The following is a 13,915-nucleotide window of genomic DNA, read 5'->3' as shown; positions in this document are numbered from 1 at the left end:
CAATAGACTTACTTAAATGGATTAATTTAGCACATTATTTTTGTAAGTATACTACTTGATTCTTCTTTTATTTATAGCATTCCAGTTATTCCGATTATTTATGCCTGGGAGAAGGCCACCAAATCAAACAAGTGACATGGCTTGGTGGTAAGAGGATAATCAAGCCCTCTGTAACGTCCCATTTCTTCTTGCAAAATCCTAAAGGGAACGTGTAAGAGTCTCAAATAACACAGACAAATACCGTGATGAGTTGTGCATCGTGTCATTGAACTATTTAGTAAAGTCTTCACTGATAACCTGTGACATAACTCTAGTTTCCAAACAATACATTGTTAACTTCTGAATATATTACACAGAAAAATGAAAACCTGCTTTACATCTGCTTACTGGCATTCACCAGAGCTGTGTTCAAATGTCTTTGTAGCCTGAACATAGCCAGAGTAATGCTTTCATAATTGTTGTGATTTGGAGGGAAGCAGACAAAGGAGAGACTCAACAACCTGTACCCGTACTTGAAAGTACAGAGGGAATTTCAAACACACAGCATGCAATTACCCAGATGTGACACTGAGACCTTCCCAACCATGTTTGTTTTCAGATATTGTACGATGAAAATCTAAGAAAAGGGCCTTCATCCAGATCCAGTTCACCTGGACTAGTGGCAATGTAATTTGTTCCGTGGTTGCCATGACACAACAGAGCAGTTAACACCTGAATTCTAATCACTGCCAACCTGAACTGAATTCACATTTCTAATATCCCATCAGCAATCCACAAGCACCTCTACAGAGAATAATTGATACTGCTTAACATTAAAAGAAAAAAAATATTCAAATTACTGTTTAGTACGGTCTAATTCTATGAGAAAAATTTGTAAAGATAGCTACATCTGACATCCATTTTATTAATCAGACTATTTTTAGAAGATAAACCAGTCAAGAGAACAGCAGGAGTTTAATAAAGTATACATTAGGAGAACAATTATGGAGTAGTTGCAACAGACTGTTCCCTCTGATAGCAAGCGGTAGGAAACATTGGTTGGAATGCAATGTGGTATTAAAGTGAATAATAAATTTCACGGCAAGTTAGCCTCTAAGTTATATTCTGCAAAGCAGGTTTTGAAAAAAAGCCAGAGAATGCCTGATATATTTCAATAGCATATTTACCAGTGAGGGATCACAAAATCATCAATGGCTTTATACTCATATCTTCCTCCGATACAAAAAAAAAAATAATATTTGTACTAAGCAGAGAGGGATACAGTCTGGATTTTATGTCGCAGTCAAGTGAAGCCAGAGTCAGACACCGAGCCTCTGTATCCAGACTTCTGGCCTCCTGCGTGAGCCACTCCTATTCTGTACACATATGCTTCAAATGCCCCAGATGAAGGCATTTCAAGAGAATAAAAATATAAAAATATCATGCATTTTCTTTAATGGCAAGGTATATCATTACATACTGATGTCTGAAATATTATTTCTACATTATAGTTTATTTTTACCTTCCAAACTACTAATAGTCCTCACACCTGTAGAAATGCTGAATGGGAGATATCCTAGACCTTGTGTTCTAGAAAACACCCATGGAAAGCAAGATGCTTTCACCTTCCAACTTACCAGCCAGGCTCAGGTTGAAAGTTTTACTAAATTTGGTGTTAATCCAGAAGCCTCTAAAGATAATAGGTATCTTTTCATCAACATTAGCCGGTGCTGTCCCTATCAACTCAAGTCCTAACACAGGCACACAATGATGAAGAGATGAAACAAAAAGGTGCTGTTCAGGCTAGGACGTCTCACTTTATTCCCTTTTGTCTGTATATTTTTGGTAACTACTTGCTATAATTATTGAGGCTATTATTGAGGCTCATAAAAATAAATTTTATATAGTAACATGTTGACTGCTATGTTTTGTTTCAAAGTAACCTACAGGTACTGTATTTCCCCACTGCAATATTAGTCCATTGCAGTAATAAAGTTGTCACACGCAGTATGTGATAGACCATTTTGCATTGCTGTAATGGCCTTTTTTGTATTATAACAGTTTGCAACTTTGTCATCTTCATAAATGTGATCAATGGCAACAATAAAGTTGCTAGACAGCTTATTTTTTTTCCCCTGCAACCCCAAGAGTTGCCTTACTGTTGGTAGCTCTCCTTGATTCTTTTCTCCTACCTTTTCACTTCTTGTTTGTTGAACTTCATGTAAACAAAAATCACACTGGTTTTCTGCAGCAAACCACCCAGCTAGCCCAGGCACTGAGGGCTGCATCTCCCACGATTACAGCGTAACTTCTCATATGGTGCAAAGTAGCTGAGTTTCACTGGACTTCTGCCTGCAAAATACGTGGATATATTGCTCAAGATGAACTTCAGTGAGAATTAAATATATGCTTGTATTCCTTGCTGATCAGGTGTATAAGGTTTTCCTTAAACATTTATGCTTCAAACTTCCATGTGCTATGTTTGTCCTGTGCATGTTTACACATCGTGAAATATACGGCTTGGGAGTCTCGTGTCCCCCAGAGCCCTGTACAAACCAGAACACCCAGTGCAAACATAGTAGGCAGGCAAACAATGACAGATCCTCAGCAGCAGAGAACTCCCCCAAAAAGGAGCTGTGTCAATACATACTCACCAGGATGGGGACCACACAGCTAAATAAAGCCATCATAATTTCAGTATGCATAACTGGGCAGCTTGAGCCCTTCTGCCAGAGGAAGTGTCAGCAACCAGACAGTTTTGCAGACAGTTAGAAAAAGTAAGGTTTGGGCAGACAAATCCTTCTCAATTTGAAGCAAACAGCAAAATCGAATCTGAACATGTATGACTAATTAGGTTAATCAACACAGCTATTGCTAAACCTCAGGGCTCTTGAAGTTCAAAAAAAAAAAAAGTATTGCAGACTCCAGCAATAATGTATTTTTAAAATAAGCTTAATACAGCATGGGGGGCGGTGGACAAATACATACAGCCTTGAGCATTACTTTATCTACCATTTTCTTAACGATTGACTATAAACTACATGGTTTGAGGGACTGGAAATGCAAAAACATTGCCACCGACACACAGGTTTCTAATCTACAAGGCTCCTGCACATGTGTTCTGCTTTGAGTAATGCCATTAATTTCAGCCAGCCCTTAGATAAAGCCAATCCACAAGCGCTTCAGGCCCCAGCTCTGTAAGAGTGCTGCCCCAGGGAGGAAATACTTGGCAGCGGTGTCATGCAGCATAACACGGCGAGCAGTTGGACCTTACAGATCCATCGGCTTGCTGCGGCAGGCGGGTGGCCGGCTGTGCCCACCATTTCCAGGTACTGAGGTAGTGCCACGGACTGCTGCACTGCCAGGGCTATCTGCCTCGCCAGCCAGTTCACCCAAACCTCTGGATATATAACTTCTCAGCTGCGTGACCCTTGCTGATGAGGGAGCATGCATCTCCAGGCTGGTCGGCAATGAAAGCAGCGGTAGGAGCTCAGCATGTCAGCCTCCACCTTCCCAACGCAGCTTCAGCTGATCTATAGCCGCTATAAATCTCTCCTGCTCCTTTAGCTGTACAAAATTGCGTTTACTGTATCCTCACTGTGACCTCTTTTTCCCTGCTCCATTTTCCCCGCAAGGCATCGAAAGCTCAGCTGAAAGATGATCCTGCTCTCAAATGCAACCTATCTTCACTCCCCTTTTATTCATTTATTTTTAAATCCATGTTTCCTTTCTCTCCTCCCTCATTATTATACTTTCACAATGAATCCGGAACCAAACTATATTCACTCTACAAACCCAGCTCATCCTGATTAGTGAGACAGCTTCTCAGCACTAAGCACCAGAGTGCATCAGTAGAGAAAGGTAGTGGCTTCTTTGGGGAATGGCTATTATTAGAAAGGATTTGTTGCAGTTTCCATTATGACTCTGTGCTTTATATAGAGATGGCTGAAATGCAGCCCATGGGTTTAGCAAGATTTATGCACAGCTAGCTTTCCACAGGTTTCTTTGTGCCTCAACTCAACGCCCAGTCTTACCTCTCATTTTCTTCCAAATGGCACCACTGCCAAACAAATATTCTTAAACACACCGAATTGTGCCCAGACTTGCCTCAAAACAAGTGAGTCTGTAAGACTCCACTCCAGCTCCCTTCAGAAAAGGGCTGAAGCTGGACATCATTAAACCACCCCAGTAACAAGAGATTAAACTGAAGTCCAGGATGATTTTCTTCTCCTCTGTGAAGAACCAACATGACACATTAGAAATAAGACCAGAAAACTTGCTGATAAATGAACACAAAGCAAGATGCATGCACATTGAAATTGCTGTTACAAAACCCTTAATAATCAGTAAGTTTTTGCAAGCTTAGGGTATACAATACCTCTCTCCAGAGCAGAAATAGGGGCTTTTCTGTTTTGATTAATTTTGAAACAAATTTACCAGTGTTCACGTGGAGATTTTGTAAGAGATTAGAAGATAATAATAAGAGTTGTAAAAGGATGGGTTGGTGCTTCACAGAAATAAAATTTGGCTTAAAAATCAAAATATATTCAAAAGAAAAAAACAACTAGACAAACCTTTACCCAGCTGCTTAATCTGTTCTCCCAGAATTTACAGAAATTAAATTTTATTTGAAGCTGTGGATCCCGATAAATCCATGAAATTTGGAGAGATGACCAAATTGCAACAGAAAAATGAACATGACAGAAGAAGTCTCATGTTGGGAAAAAAAAAACAGAATAAAGCAAAAGGAAACTATGGCAGAAGGGAAAGTGGTGCAGTGACAGCGTGATGGATGAGCAAAAAAAAACCCTTGCAGTGATCGCTTTGATAATAAGAAATTTCTGAGTGCTGGGCACCAAGAGAAGGCAATGTTAATTTAAGACAGAGCATAACCTTGCAGAATGCAGGCTGACGGCAGTGACTTAAGTGACAGCTCTGCGGACTATGGCTGTCATTGTACTGACACCATGAAATATAGGTAACAGCAGAGCATCTTGATCTACGGTAGAGCTGCTAGGTGCTGTTTGGCTGAAATTAGACCCTGATAAGGAAAAAAAAAAAAAGTATGAGGTTCACACCTGGAGAAAGTCAACCGTTGCTGTTATTTTTATGTTTTTTTAGTGCAGCTGTAATTGGGATCGTGCTGCTCAAACATGTATCAATCATACAGAGCTGCATGAAGAAGAGATGACATGTTACAAGATAATCGAATTTAATTCATCTTGCACCTACTTATTTTTATTTATCCTGAAGACCTTTCCTGCCAGGAGGATTTCCAAAGCTGCATAGCTAGATTCAAATCAAAAGAAAAGTTTGTACGTAAGCTGTTGCCAGAGAGAGGGAAGATGATCTACAAAAGTAACCATAATAAATTGAGTTATTTGAAAGTGAAGGGGAGGGGAAGGAAGAAAAATCTGGCTTTGACACTTAAAAATTACTGGAACTGCAGTTTACCTTGTCAGGTAAAATAGACCTTAGTTTTAAGAGGGAGAGATGAGATACAAGGAGCAGAGGTGACATCTCCAAACTCACACAGAGCTTCTGTCACAGGCAGGAAATCCACCACAACACTTTCTTGCAGAGCCATCACCTATGCTACCTGACCTTACTTGCGTTTAGGATGCTATTCCCAATTTCTTCTCAGTTTCCATGTGCCAAGTCATTTTATCTGTGCTCCATTCTTAGGCAGAAGAGAGTCTGCAATTATCTCCTAATTTATGTTTGGACAGCACAAACACCATCCCAGACTGTTCATTTTAACAGCAAACATCACGACTGTTCAAGTAATCTCTGCGATCCACAGGAAGCATGCAGTAAGTGTTCTCCTGTGTCACATCTAAACTGGACTTCGGTCTCAGTCATGCTTCTCAGCTCCAAGGCAGAACAAGCCTACATCTTTTTGTGGTGTGATGACTGCCACGGCTGCAGGAGCTGTGGGCTTCACTAGAAGCCCCTGAGCCACGTATTGAGCAGATTCAATCTAACCCTTGGGACCTGTCAAAGTGAAACAAAAAGTCTTTGCAAGGAAAGGAAAGAGATATCAATGAAAGGCAATTAAAAGCAAATTTTAAGACCACAGCTGTCTGGATACTTGATTCGTGCGACCATTTTAACATCATGAAAAGCAAGACAAGAGTACTCAGGATTCCTAAAACCTTCACCCAGTCCTTTGCACAGACTCACAAGATGAAGTTTAACATCCTTGGAAAGTCTCTTGGCAGTGCCTTTGTAAAGTTTTCTGATGTCAACACATCTATGTGGACAGCTAGGAAAAAATTGCTGTTCATCCATGAGCGAGGATAAGTGAGCACAACCGTTGCCTCACACAGCCCAGAGAAGCGGCTCCCAAAAGTACGTGTGCTAAAGAAAAAAGCACTGAGTCCCATTTTCTCAGCTAGGTATTGAAACTGGCTTCTCTTAATTCCAAAGCCAGATCTCATTACTGTTGGTAAGACCAGGAAGGAGGAGAATAGAGCTGAAGTACCTCCTTATACTACGCCACCATGACAGTACTTCTCTTTTGAAAAAAAAACTAATACCCAGGTTGAGTAATGATATACTGTTAACAGTGAACTGGCTGGTGTGAAGGCATTGAGTGATTTTCCCAAAGGGCTTATGCTCTGCTGTTTATCACCTCACCTCTACGCTATTACAATCAGGCCAGCATCAGAGGGGAATTCAGAGCACTTCCCCAGGTGCCGCTGCAGTCCCAGGTGGCCTGGCTGCTGGTGTGTCTGCATGCAAAGTGAAATGAAAATAAATAGCTGAGCAAAGGAGAACATAGAAGAAGTGATCCAGTTCTCCAATCACTCACATCAAGGTTTTATACCAGTGAACTTGTGCAAATACTTCTAAGAAGAAAGTGAAAGGGATCACGGACAACTGAAAATAGAAAAATTAAGATTTTGGTCACTTATAAAGACAACTGCCTGGAGAAGCAGTTACTTACAGAGGCACAAAACACAAATCAAAATGAGCATGAATCAAGAGTGGAGAATTGCTTGCAGAAAGCAAGAAGATGAACAGTAAGCAGCTCTGGAGAGATTCAATTCGTCATGTCCCCAGCCCCATAAGAGAGAGTGACTGATAGACATGGAAACATCTACATTATCTGCATGTCTCGTCCTAGCTGTTGAGGAATCCAACACTATCCCATTTTACATCAAAATGAGCATAAGAAGAGGTTTGATTGTTAAAGGATGGAGTTATCCATGAAAATCATCTGACTAGAAAACTACCCAAACAGCTACACCTCTGACACCAAAATCTAAATTTAATCAAGTGCTTTTTCTCATTCTTCAAGTTCTGGCCCACAAAAAAAATGTAGTTTAACTGTACAGGCTGCCAGTCCATGATCACAGGTCATGTTATATTTTTTTAAAGAACCTGCTCTTTAATATAACGAAGTCACTAATCTCACTAATACTTAAAATCAACGTAAAATTGCTAATTAACTTGTTTTTACCTTATCAAACATTTTGTTATAAAGATATTTCATTAGCCATGATAATGCTTTTTCCGAGCATCTCTAAAGCAGAAGAAAGGAAGACATTGCATTTGACCCACACAGCGATAGTGAAGATGAAAGAGGAGATTTTTTTAATATATATATATATAAATAATAAGACTACAAATACGTGAGCAAATTGACAGGATAATCGGAAAACTATAATTTAGAAAAGAGCTACAGATTTCACACTTGTCATTTAAGAGAGAGAGAATTACAGAGCAAAGGAGCCCCGGTGCTGTGAGCAGTGCATCTTAAATCTCAAGTTCATCCTTGTTTTATATGTAGTAAAACATATATGAAAAATGAAAACTCCTGAGGATTTGTTGATGCAACAAACGCTTTGATGACATTTTGGAAAATGGACTACTTACCTCAAAACATTTACATTATAACACATGCATTTACTATCTACATGTCTGTTTGAAAATGTCCTCTAAGCCCCCAAGAGAAAGTAAATGGAGTTTCTCTAAGACTTAAGCACTCTTAATAAAAGAAATTCTGCTGCGCAATGGGCAGGACCACAAATATCTATAATTAGCATGCTTCACTGCAATAATTAAACACTTGAATTTTCATTTCACATAGCCTAAACTGCTTCCACATTATATTACAGATGCACCTCAGGAATAGAGCTGCTGGGAAAACAGTTCTGCTTGATGAAAAAGTAAATGTTATAAACTGCATTATTTCTCCCCAAAGTGGATTAAAAATAAAGACTTTTTTTCCCTTTTTTTTTTAAGAGGGGATTCTGGGCTAAGAGAGATAACACCCACTATAAAAGAGATCAATATACATGGGCTAATGTTTTCATCTATTCTGCTTTAGATATCACAAGCACCAAATGGGACATTGCCAAGACACTCAAGATAAATTAAAGATGTTAGCAACGTTTATGTGAATCCTACTCAGTGAGGACACTGGATGGGATATTTTGCATGGAGTTTAGAATACTTCCGTCTAAGACATCATGAATTAGGTGGCCTTTCAAATATCCCAGAAAGGTGCAATTATTTTTCAAAATCTGTTTTATTTCTTTCAGCCATCTGTTTTAAAGATAATAGGAAATCATAAAGAAAAATGCACTGATAGCCAGGTTTAAGCATTTGTTCTGCACAAGTCTGCCTCCTAACCCACTTTCATATTCCAATTTGCATTAAAAACAACAAGGACAACACGAATCACAAATCTTGCCTTACCCAGAGTCTCTAAGTAAAAGGACTGGAGACTGTAAGTGAAGGTGGGGGGAATTCTGTTCTCGTACTGGTACTCCAGATGCAGCACTATCGTCATACACATCATATAGACTTACAACTAAAGCAAGCTAAGTTGGTATTTTTCTACTAAACTATAGAAGGTGCTAAATTAAGAGCAGAGTGTTTATTCTCTCTTTGCTTCAGGAACATTTCCCCCCACAGGCCATAGATTTAAGAAATGGCAAACAAGCCTTGCAACGCTTACTGATAGCACATCTGAAGATGGAGAACGATGCTATTGAAGCTGAAATGATAATTGACAAACCCATCAGGTGAATTATAAGGGAAATCAATATAAAAATCAAACACTTGGAGTTGGCTGCAATTTTTGATTGTGATATCTAATTAGGTAATGTTAGCAGGTCAGGTGAAGTTTACCAAGTTGTTGGGCTTGGTATGTACATAAACAGAGGTGACTTGATTAAAGGGCTACTTTCATATATAGAAAACAAACAAAGGGGTGGGACTGACAGCAATCACAAGTGTTTCACTTAGGAAGGTTCCCCACACCCAGAAAGAAAAAAAGGCAAAAATAATCCTTTGTTTTACATTCCTTTCCAGGCTTTTATTAGTTCTCCCAAATATTTGCTGTTTTTTCCTGTTGCTGGGCTATCTATCTCCAGATAAGCCTTTATTTGGAAAATTTACTTTTACACAGCTGGTTAGGGTTGTGGTTAGTGTCTGAGGTGCAGGGTGAGAAGCTCTAACAGGGGCCACCCTTCTGAGAGCTGCCTCAGGTAGCAGTACGGTCTGTTGGGGATGCCACTGCCCTTCTCACTTTCCCCAAATCCCATTTCACCCAAAAGGACCTTAACCATTTATTTTAAGCACGTGTACTAGTTTTACTTAGCAAGGAGGAGGACAGCAAAGAACGCATAAAGAGTCTACACAATACCTCTAAATTACCAAACCTGGCTGTTAGCTCTGGAAAGAACAAAGTAACCCCCAAACTCATGAGGAATCAGGGGCAGAAGAGTTATCAAGGTGTTACAGTGTTATAACAAAAGAAAGGTGTGAGGGTGTGAGTGTGTTTTCTATACCAGTGGATTAAGAAAGCTTTAGCCCACGTGTTTTCAAAGACAGACCTTCGGGAGAATTCTCTGTAGACCTGAGCAATGTGAACATGACTTTCCTTTATTTAGGGGATGCGACCATAAAGGTGTCAGGTTGCCACAAAATAGCTTTAATCCAATTCCTAAAGATAACAGCATCTGTGGAAGAAGGTTTTAAGTCATCTGTGTAAGACCCTGAGACGCCTTCCTCCAGGCACCAGCTACAAATGCAACCTGAAGGCAGCGCGACCATCGCTTAACGCTGTCAGCTGATGTTTGCTGCTTTTTTATCTGCCTGCCAGCCTGTGTAATTTTATTGATGCTGAGTCCATGTTCACACTGGAAAGTGAGAGGGAGAAGGGAGAGGTATTTGGCTGGCAATACACAACAGGACACGCTTATGTGTGACATTTAAAGAAGCGGTAACTCTGCCTGGTGGCACCTGCCTGGCTGTAGCTCAGTGCTTGACATAGCACAAGAACAAGTCAGAGGTGGTGAAACCCCCAGATCTGAAGCTCCAGCCATCCTCCAACAACCTGCTGCCTGTGTCCATATAGCTCTATTTTAACATCCTTTGTACTGGGAGACCGGGGCAGTAACTCACAGGTTTTAAAGGATATAGCCGATTTATTCCATTCTTCCTCTTGTTGCTTGTTTGTGCTGCTCTGAATATCTAACGAAACATCCTCAGGTTAACCCCAGATCTGCACAGTCAGTAATTACTCCAGATGTCACATTCTGGCTGGCTGAAAATTTCTTTTAGTGATCACCGCCTGCAAGTTTGCCAAAGAAAGAGGGCTTTTTGACAGCAGCATGCCTTGAAATCCAATTTTGCCGTCAAAAAGTTCAGTCACTAAAGTAGATTGCATGGGAATAAAAATGAAGCTACCAGCTGTAAAACTGGAGATTCATAAAAATTACTCTAAAAAAAATAACAAATTTAGTTGATCTAGTTTTCTTTGATCAAATTGAATAGTAGAATTATGACCCTGACAGAAATCAAAGAAATCTTCATCTTTACTTTAGGTACTGTACTACACAGTCTCTTCCACAGCTACCTAATTCTGCCAGCTGGCATTGAAGGAGTACACTTCATTCACACTAACCAGATAAAATAAATCAGATTTCATTTTCAGTATTCAGACAAATCCCTACACTAAAAGCTACTCTGAGGTTGCTTGGAAAATGTTAAGTCTGAGCCTGAGGGAAAAGTACAGTAAAAAAATCCCCAAATTTTCATCTTGAGTTATGCATTTTAAAACAGAAAAAAAAGTTAAAATAATTTTTAAAAGCACTATAAAATAAATTAAGGTCCTTAACCTATAAACAGACTAGATTATAATAATTTGTTTAAAAGATTGGCCTATTAATGATTTACCCAGCTTAGATAAATACCAATCAGTTATAATCTGGACAGATACTGACACATATAGTTGATTACCTGGACAGCAAGACTGATGTAACTCATGCAGCTACCCATTTGCAGCTCTGTAATCATTTTCTACAGCACAACAAGAAAATCCAAACTGCTGTGCCCTTGACTGAATACGTGCCATCTATGCACCCATATGCCAGTAACCACCTTGACAGAGTCCTCGTAGCAGCTGTCAAGGAGCCCAAGAATTCTGGTGAATTATCCCCTGCCTGCAGTTCAGACCTCAAAAACACATCGTGTGGGCCTCCACGTATCCCCAGGGCCTTTCCAGTTGCTGTGGTCAGTGTTTTGCCATCTGTCACCAGACAAGGTCTCTCTGTATAGCTCAGTGGGCACGTTGCGGTACATCAGCTGTCAGTAGATCACTGTGATGGCTCTTCCTGCTCTTGCACCAGCATTCATCCACCCTGATTTATACATGGGACTGCATCTGCCACTAGTGAGAAAAGGGCTTCAAGGCTGATATTTCCCCCATCTTGCAAGAGGTGCGATTATGTCCCATGAAATGGCTTCTCTTTTCCCAGCTGTCCATCACAGTGTCCTCCTTTCCTGAAGAGGAAGGCTCCTGAATTTCAAGACACACAGGCCTCCGTATAACTGATTATCTAAGAGGACTGTAAGTATTTTTGTCTCACATAAAGACATCCAGCTGAAATTCTCCATTTTACCTTAAGTAAGAGAATTCTATTTCTTCCTAATGCTTGCTTTACTGCTACACATTTTTAATCGTGCTGTACCAAGCATGTACTTGTACTTAGTACAGGTACTACTTCCACGTACTAAAAAAATCTTTAGTTCAAAAACTGCTCCCATTCAACTTAAAGTTTGATGCAACTGTACACCAGATCCACTAACTGGTACACTGTTGGTGTAAAACTTTTTCTATCTAGCAACCCCGTCAAAATCGATCGCTACACACCTCACCACCAAGTGAAAAATATTTGTGGTGAATATTCTGGATGCAGCGCGGCAGGGGCTGATGTTCATTGCAGTGTGATGGTCCCCAGACCTGTGCAAATGTGGCTCTGGTGCTCCACCAAGCAGCGAGCCCGTGGAACAGGCTGGGCCCATGAAGGTTTCTTATAGACAAGGCAGAGCCCGTGCGTCTCTGCTGCTCTCCTGAGAAACATCGACAAGTGGCTGTCACAACTGGGTTTTTAATTGAATTTCTTTCCCTACTTATCATCTTCGGATGGAAATATATAGATTAATTTCCTGTGTTTATTGCACAGCTGTGAATAACCGCATGGGAACACATACTGAGGTGGCAGGAAAACTCCAAGCACAGTATAATACCCGAAACAGTAACACCTCCATCGCAGAATAATCTCAGCCTTCCTCCCTCTCCTACCCACGATTTTGCTAGAAGAATGCTGTTATGTATTGTTTCCTTTGGAAAGGTGATGGGCTGAGAAGACTAACAGGAACATAAACTCTCCATATTCCCAGAATGAACCAATTATTGGAAGATAAAAAGAAAAATCTGCAGGTGACGGGCCCGCACATCACCTGCACAACAGAAATAACAGCACTGCTGCTCTACCCGGCTTAGTATTAAGAGGATAAACACACTGAAAACCTCGTGAGTATCAAACATTGTAAGGGAAGCCTTACAGATGCCCATGCCCACCAACCAGCTGGCTATTATTGATGGATTTCAGGTACAGAGCTGGGCTTTCAGCACTGGCTATACCTGTGAAAAGCTACCATGGTATTCTGCTCCAGAGTAGCCAATCTTACTGTTTTCTTTACTCCCTCCAAAACACCGCTTCTGGGACATGAATTTAAAAAATACCATCCTCAAAGCTTCATTTTGTCATCAGTCCTCAGGTGTCTATATATATGTTACAGGGGGGAGTAACAAGAGCTGCTTATTTTTGCATTCAATTCAATCAATTTGTTTTGGAAAGACAGTTTTTAATCATTCCCAAGTTGAGAGCTTGCAATGCAACATTTCAGGCTGGTTTCATGACTAACTATGGCAGATTTATAAGGGAGATACCGACAAGATCTTAAGTATAGAATCATTAATGTATTGCTACAGTAACCCCAGAAACATTCGATGATTTTTATTGGAACATACATATTTCTTCAAGACGGTTCATGACATCTTACCAGATTTGCTTCTGTAAAGAAAGTTTTCATATTATAACTAAGCCATTTTACTGTTGCTGTGGTAACTACAGTACCAGTTAAAAAAGGTAACCTCAGAACAAATGCAATTGCTATGTAAAACTCATAGCCAAGTTTTCTTCGTTATCTAAACAAGGAAAGAGCAGTGCTAGAAGTAGATATGAATTAAAATTCAACAGCAATGGCAGTTGGAAATCTGAAACTAAAGATCAGCTTTTCAGTTCAGTGTCCAGCACCACCTGCTTGCCTTCCACTTCATTTGTAGTGGACTGGTGTGACCAGCTGCTATTTGTGTTTTGGAAATCACCACCTCTTTTTTGATGCTCAGAATCACTTCTTTTCAACCCAAGAATTTCACAGTCACAAACCATCAGAGTAGGGATGTATCAGAGCTGAATGGTTTTTGATACTATTTTGTTTAGGGAAATTATATTCACTGCAGATTAATATTCTGCGGCTCATTTTCAATTAAAAGTACTCTGCACTTATTTTACGTTTCATTCCCAAATCTAAACATAGGACAAAATAGTGTGCATAAAATCCTGGCTTCATC

At 40.0% G+C, this 13,915-nt stretch overlaps 1 protein-coding gene across 1 annotated transcript in view; it reads right to left on the bottom strand.

The window, feature by feature from the left end:
• Positions 1-13,915, bottom strand: part of LOC310886873 (uncharacterized protein) — a 227,951-nt gene that overhangs the window by 129,279 nt on the left and 84,757 nt on the right. The window contains exons 26-27 of the mRNA XM_083812047.1: positions 8,686-10,567; positions 2,172-2,331 (exon numbers count right to left, since the gene is read on the bottom strand). The gene's annotated coding sequence lies outside the window, so the exon portion shown is untranslated. The remainder of the gene's footprint in view (positions 1-2,171; positions 2,332-8,685; positions 10,568-13,915) is intronic.

Source organism: Anser anser, assembly GCF_964211835.1.
Source record: "Anser anser genome assembly, chromosome: 26".
Taxonomy (NCBI): domain Eukaryota; kingdom Metazoa; phylum Chordata; class Aves; order Anseriformes; family Anatidae; genus Anser; species Anser anser.
Note: the sequence above shows the minus strand (reverse complement) of the source record. Positions and strands in the feature narration are given on the sequence as shown.